This window comes from Vespa mandarinia, chromosome 6 (genome assembly GCF_050613455.1).
Source record: "Vespa mandarinia isolate Hongniang chromosome 6, ASM5061345v1, whole genome shotgun sequence".
Lineage (NCBI taxonomy): Eukaryota > Metazoa > Arthropoda > Insecta > Hymenoptera > Vespidae > Vespa > Vespa mandarinia.
The window spans coordinates 1,957,501-1,965,000 of record NC_140815.1 but is presented as its reverse complement, the minus strand read 5'-3'; the positions used below and the strand labels follow the sequence as shown (position 1 = coordinate 1,965,000).

The following is a 7,500-nucleotide window of genomic DNA, read 5'->3' as shown; positions in this document are numbered from 1 at the left end:
ATACGCTCGATTAAATTTTGCTTACGCATGTTGATAATCCAGTTTTGACGACAGTTACATTATAAAACGTAATAAATATTGTACGTGGGTATATGTATGTGACCATAGATAGATAGGATGGAAAAGGCGAATCGAATCAGTTACTTACATTACTTTCCCCACTTTCGCGTGTGCTCGCGCGCACACACACTGTACGTTAAACTATTCGTTGAAGGAGACTAACGAGTAAACCGAATGGCGAGCAATTCGAGAGTCTTTTTACTAGCAATTCGGTATTGTCACGATAGAGAGCGAAACCGGAACTCGAGAAAGTTCATAAACAAACGATTGAGACTCGTAGAAATACGAAACTGGAAAGAAACTTTTTGTATTTTTAACGTATTTACATATTAACGTATGTATATGTGTACATATATATATATATATATATATATATATATATGCGTATTACGTACCTATGTAAAAGTGTTATCCTTGAAAAATCACTATAATTATTTTTTATCAGTTTTAATTTCTAATTTGAAATAGATATATGTCCGTTTTTCTCAATCACGATTTTATAGAAATTATTATATTTTTGAAAAGTGCACTTCTAAGAAATCGTAAGAGGAAAGATGAAAACAACGATTGCGTGCTATCATCTCTCTGGTATTTGATTGTATAATGAATGGGAAGAGAAAACCGGTTTTTCTCTCTTTTTTTCTTTATTTTTTTATTTTTATTTTTATCTCTTTTGTTTCTTTCTTTCTTTTTTTTTCTGTATCATCAAATGATCACATTTCAATATCTGTCGATATTGGAATACATCTTCGTTAATTATCTTGTTTGTTTTTCATCATCGTCATCTTTATTTTTGTTTTATAGAAATATTACCAATTTATTTTGTTGAACTTTAAGTTTGATCCTTTTGTTAATGACATTTCTTATATATACCTTTTTGATTGCGTATTTATTTATTTCCACGATGTAACGAAGATCGGTGTGGGAATTTTTGACGGGCTTAAAAAACCCGTTACCCATTGTGAATCGAATACCTAATAAGTTTGGTTGCATAGTGTCCGTTGATTCCCAATCCGTTTGATAGGACATATAACCTGTTTACGTTTTCTTTCGACGAAATTTCATCGGTGATTTATGCTTTTATTTTGGCGAATTTTTGCGAGAACAACTTTACTGCGTACATATTGAATAAATACATATATATATATATGTATGTGTGTGAAAATATTTCGAGATTTTACTAGTTAAATTTTATTGTCAAGAATATACTTCTTTCCTCTTTTATCTTTTTTTTTTTCCATCGTCTCTTTTCCCATGGAAGAAAATTTACGAGTATGTTTATATTATAGATTAGAAGTTAGAAAAGACCGCTCTGTTATTCGAGTCTTATTACGAAGTTACTCTTCAAAGAGCAGTACTATTTTGCCGACGGGATTTAGCTCGCGTATTTAGCACAACGAACATTCAAAGAGTTTAAACGATAAGATCATCGACATTATACCTCTTATACGAGCGATAGTTTATAAGAAGTTATATACATATGTATTTGCATAAAAATTCAAACATATGCGAATAATGAGGAAAACGATTGAAGAAAATGTTATCCGAGTTTCCTTTATCTATTTATATTTTGAAATATTGAGAACCACTAATGATGAACATTTCGATGTACATACATATAAATATATATATATACATATATATATATATATATAAAAGTACATCAATACATAATTACATACTATAAAATTCTTTGTTCAAATTGAGGAAAGAGAAACGTATTGAAAGTTGTTTTGAAATGAAACAGAGTCGTTTGTTTGTTTGTTTTGCTTTTTTTTTTTTATAATTAGATGTAAAGTACGTCTATTTCGTAATTGTATTGTACGGTTGTTTTCAAATACGAACTAACATTGTTAGATGTTATATGTCGACATTAAAATCGTCGCGACAGACTATGAATGAGACACGTTCGTCTCTCGCCAATAATACATCTTTCTTTGAGCTGGTTCTTTCCTTGATAAGGAACGAACCGTTCAATGAGGGAAGAGGACGAACGACGACGTTGCTCTCGGCCGTGGCTGGTACCACCATCCTCTATCCCTTCTCGTTCTACCGGATCGTCTACCAACACTGATCTCCTCTAGTGTATCCGTGTATGCTCGCATATCGTCGCGGTTAATACGTCTCACAATCAATCTTTTTTATTTATTTTCTCTTATAATATTCCAATATCTAAAGTCCATCTTATGATATAGAATTTCATAACTCTTAATAGAACAAAATCAATGAATACGAATGACTTTAGACCGATCGTAAAATTTCTTTCCAATTACATGCGCGCGGACGAAGTTCGTTTCATAAAAAAAAAGAAAAAAAGAAGTTATATATGTATATATACATATAAATATTAATTTTTTGTAATATACGATAAAAATAAACAGATGAAATTAAAAAGACTAGATGATAATAGCCTTTTATTATTGTAGAAATATAATAGGAGACCTGCGTTATATTAAACTAAGGAATCGTTCTCCGCATGGTGGCGATAGTATCGCATCAAGGACCGCGCCGACGCCATTACCACATCTTCCCACTAGCATTAGTCTCTTGCGAGCCGTCGGTTAGTGCGGAAGCGGCTCGTATCTCACTCTCTTTTTCTCTCTTTTTCTTTTTTTCTCACTCTTCGGATTATGTAGTTATCTTATTATACTTGTTCCTTTTTCTCTTTTATCTTTTCTTTTTCTCTTTCTCTATCATTCTTTTCGTATATTTTCACTTGTTTTATACGATATCGTGTCATTGATATTGTTCAGTGCGTTTCATGCAAATTAACATTTGAAGAATTTGATGAATTTCTTCATACCGGCGAAATAGTTTTAGGTGAGTTAAGTTTTTGTAGATATATTTATATATATATATATTTTTCTTTTCTACGGTAGATATACAATTAAAAAATATCAAACAGGAAGTTTTAAAAAAAGCCATAGGAAAGTTGTAAAATGATACAGTTAAGTGCCCACATCATAGTACTTAGATAAGAATATCCTGTTTCTAGTTATCGTTTACCTTTGAAAGTTCGTTGGACAAATGATCCGAAGGAACCGCTCGGTTATTGGCCGATAAGTTATATCCAATGAAATTGATCTTCGCCGTTGCATAAATTATTTAATTATTTACTTACTTAATTATTTACTTACAAATGATTTATTTATTTTCAACTTTAAATGAATTTCATAAGACACCAATAACGATGCCAATAACACGAAATGTTCGTGATAATGAGAAACAGAATAGAAGCAATTAACACTCTTAACGACGAGTTTCGAGTGTTCAATATCCACGATGTTATTTAGTTGCATAAAATTTCATAGATAGAGAAAATAAATAAACGAAAAAAGAATGAAGAAAAATATAAGATCGAAATATTCGTCTCTATAATATTCCGGAAAAAAAGGAATAGTTAACTCGAGGCTCGGAATAAATCTAGGTCCGCGTCACCCTAGCGACTAGTTACTGTCCGCGACGACTCTTGCGCGACCCAGAAACATTCTCTTTTCTTTCTCATCGCTTCCTCGAGGGCAATAGAACGCGATTGCGCGTACTTACTTGCATCGAAGTTCAAAGTGTCTAGCGACTAACAGTTATATTACTATTTTTTTCACTTCTTTTTTTTTTTTTTTTTTATTCTGTTTATTTGCTTCTTTCTCTCTATCTTCCCTCTTTCTGTCTCTATCTCTCTCTCTCTCTCTTTATTTTTCTTTTTGCCTCTTTCTCGGCGACCAACATCGAGGTCACCGCCATATTAACCTCCCCGCAATACACGCGAACTTATCATCGTTGCATTTAACCGACTTCGTTTATATCAAAGTTGGAAATCGAATATTAGATTTTCTTCAAATATAATAGAATATCGTTTGGAGTAAACACTTTTTTGTTCTTTGTTTTTTGTTTCTTTTTTCCCTAATTCTATAATTTATTCGATTACCGAATAATTCTCGAATGTTATATTTTTCGATTCTATTTGAAGTATATATTATATTATAAGTATATATTATGTATTAATATTCTTCTCACTCTCTCTTTTCTTCTCTTTTTTTTTTACGATGAAAATTGTCATCCTGTTTAATAACAGTACTTCTGATGCATATTTATGAGAGAGATTTAACAAATTATTGATCCGCATAATGAACAATATAATTTGTTGGAATAGCGAGTTAATAATTATTTACAATTAATGAAATATAAATTATTCATTTTCGTTCGATTCAATCGCTTCTTTCTTTTTATATTTGCTTTATATACCTCGTTAAGTTAAGCAAATAAATAAAATTTTATTTTTATAGTAATCTAGGTCGATACTATCAATGACTAATTATAAGACGATTATTTGTCGGAAAATTCATTTTCTGACAATATTATTAATCATATCTTTGGTGGATTTTTTCTTCTTTTTTCTTCTTTTTCTTTATCTTTTTCTTTTTCTTCTCCCCCATTAATCGAAGGAACCTCATTTGCGGTTAATTTATTTTCATCGTTGAACGAAGAAGGAGCACACCCGGAAACGCTACTTTCGCTTTTTAATGCAAAACTTTCGTTTGTATTCGCGATTGGTGCAACGTTAATAAACAGACGATGATATCTTTTCTATCATTTCACTTATTGTGAAAGAAAAAAAAAAGAAACAAAAATTTCAACATTTAATGCATGATCATGACAAAAGAAAAAAAACATGTATATAAGTTTAGGTTAAGAAGTTATCGAAATTTCTGTAATATTTCATTTGTGTTTTTTTTCGTCGGTATTTTCGATTTACGATTTACGATTAAACGAAGTTCAAAAACCAACACGTTAATTAATACTTTCTAGAATCATATTGTTTTAATCAAAAACGATTAAATAAGATAAATTCATAAAAGGATTTAGTTATTTTTATAAATTCATAAATTAAGGTTCGAAATGTATTCATACACGCTTAAAGGCACGCAATAAATATAAACTTTAAAGATAAATAATACCATTCTTTGATCATGTTTATTTGTGAGAACGTTAGAGAACTCTACAAAACTTTTTCCTTCGTTCCGTTTGTAGTTAAATGTGAAGAAAAACATTAACGTAATATACCCACACATCTGTATGTACAAACGCCTACATTTAACTATCCTCATAATTCATAATAAGAAAGTAGAATAGAGTCTGTGTACCTTCGTTTAAAGGCACATTTAGAGCGAGAATGGAAAATGTAGGGAAGAGGAGGAAAAAGGGGAGAAGATAGAGAGAGAAAGAGAGAGAGAGAGAGAGAGAGAGAGAGAGAAAGAGGAAAGGGTAAGAGGGGGTGTATACTTACTTGGCAGTAGTCGAATTACGAGAGCAAATTATCAAGGCGAGTGGTATACTACTATGTATCAAGAAACAGTGATGTGTTAGAATTGTTAGCGTGTATTTTACTCGTATGAACGCTTATTATTAGATATTATATTATTATTAATAACTTGTTATTATTATCCTATTATTATTATTTATTATTATTAGAGGAAAAAAGTATTTTTTGTCATTTAATTTAAATTGTATTTTATTTTGTATATTTCAGAGTTAATTAAATTGAATTCTTTTTATTTCTTTTTAAAGTTAATTCAATTGATATTTTATTATTATTTTTTTATTTATTTTATACATTTAAAAGTTAATTTAATTGATATATATATATTCTCTCTCTCTCTCTCTCTCTCTCTCTCTCTCTCTCTCTCTCTCTCTCTCTCTCTGTCTCTCTCTATCTATCTGTGCGCGTGCGTGTGCGTGCGCGCATATTCCTTTCTCCATCCATGAAAACAAAAATAAATATAGAAAATTCATACATAAAATCTTGTTACAGTTTGCTAATATTTCATAGAACAAAAGGCAGGATGCATATTACAACCACTATCTACGAAAATATTTGTATTTTACTGTGACACGTATATGCGTACATCTATATATCTAAATATATATATATATATATATATATATATATATAAAGATTATTAGTTTTCCATAGACGACGAGCTCGGGATGTGGGTCAGACAGACCGCAATACTTTTCTAAATGGTTCGCCATAGTATCGTATCGACGTTATAAAGACTCGAGAGAAAGTGCGAGCAGACATTTTCTAACTGACCGCATCCGTTGTAAAAATTAGAGACTATCCCAGGTTTTACCTAGCTGAACGTACATACATGTACATACATTCTTTAATTTTAATTTTTCTTTTTTCTTTATTTTTTACTAACAAGCGAAATGAACGACTTGTTCTCGCGTTAGATTAGTTTGTAATTCATAAATAGTATCAAACTTGCCGTAGTTACTCTTTGTTTCCATTAAAATCGTACTTTTTTTTTTCCGAACTATAATATGTTATTATAGAAAAATAAGGTATGATTAATGACTTTATATGTACCTACGTTAATGATATAGAGTCAATGCTTCTCAAATTCTATGTGCCACGATTAAATTTTTAATTTAAACGTGAAATCGATCCTAATCTTTCCGTAATCGCGAGGAAATTGATTAATATTCAAGAGTTTTTTCGTAAAATATGATTACGAGTTCGAATAATAATGTAATTGACAATCGTATTTTTAAAATAATATGGATTGACTTTTGATCTTTATCGAGACTCGTAAAAAAAACGGTACAATTATAAATCGTATTTATTAGATGATACGAAAGGAATGATTTGAGAAACGCTGATCCCAGAAAAAATATCGTAAAAAACAAACAGTCAGACGTTATCTATCTATCTTTATCTCTCTTTCTTTCTCTCTTCGTATCTCCCGTTTTCTTATACATCTTGCTCGGCTTCGTAATAGTTCTATTAACGGTATGTAGCTGAGATCGAATTAACGTAGATAATAATTGCTTTCGCAGAGAGGCGATGATGGGCGTCAGTAAAAGCTCGCTTATGCACGTGACGCCGCGTACCGCTTCGGAGGAGTTTCACCTTGAACGTTATGCAAGCTAGCATTAACATACGCATACCTATGTTATAGGGTTAACGCATAGCGCATAGAGAGAAACTCTACGAGTCCTATTCTATAAACGGCACTGCAGTTCTTCGGATGCAGCGAATGTCACTGCTACGAGACTGTGGTTTTCTTTCTTTCTTTTTCTCTTTCTCCCCTCTCTCTCTCTCTCTCTCTCTCTCTCTCTCTCTCTCTCTCTCTCTCTCTATCTATCTATCTCTCTCTTTCGCATCGAAAGCAAGATCTTTTTCTAAGAAACCTCTCGAGAACGGGTTATATTCGAGATGCGATAAATTCCATGGCGCTTCACGACGCAGTCGATGATCTTGTCTCTTCAGGTTGGTTCACATATATGTATCTATGTATGTGTCTATATATATATATATATATATATATATATATAGAGAGAGAGAGAGAGAGCGAAAGATGCAAGTATTATGAAGGATTAGTTTCTATAGTAAATATGAACATTTTATTTCATTTTATTTGTTTTTCGTTTTTTTTA

The 7,500-nt window shown here is 31.2% G+C and overlaps 1 protein-coding gene across 5 annotated transcripts in view; it reads left to right on the top strand.

Moving 5' to 3' along the window:
• The window catches only part of LOC118440760 (PTB domain-containing engulfment adapter protein 1), a 23,140-nt gene that overhangs the window by 7,251 nt on the left and 8,389 nt on the right, over positions 1 to 7,500 (top strand). Inside the window, exon 1 of one of the 5 annotated variants that reach the window (XM_035864263.2) lies at positions 2,601 to 2,880. The exons of the other annotated variants lie outside the window; for them this stretch is intronic. The gene's annotated coding sequence lies outside the window, so the exon portion shown is untranslated. Of the gene's footprint in view, positions 1 to 2,600; positions 2,881 to 7,500 lie in introns of those variants that run through there. 5 annotated transcript variants of the gene reach the window in all.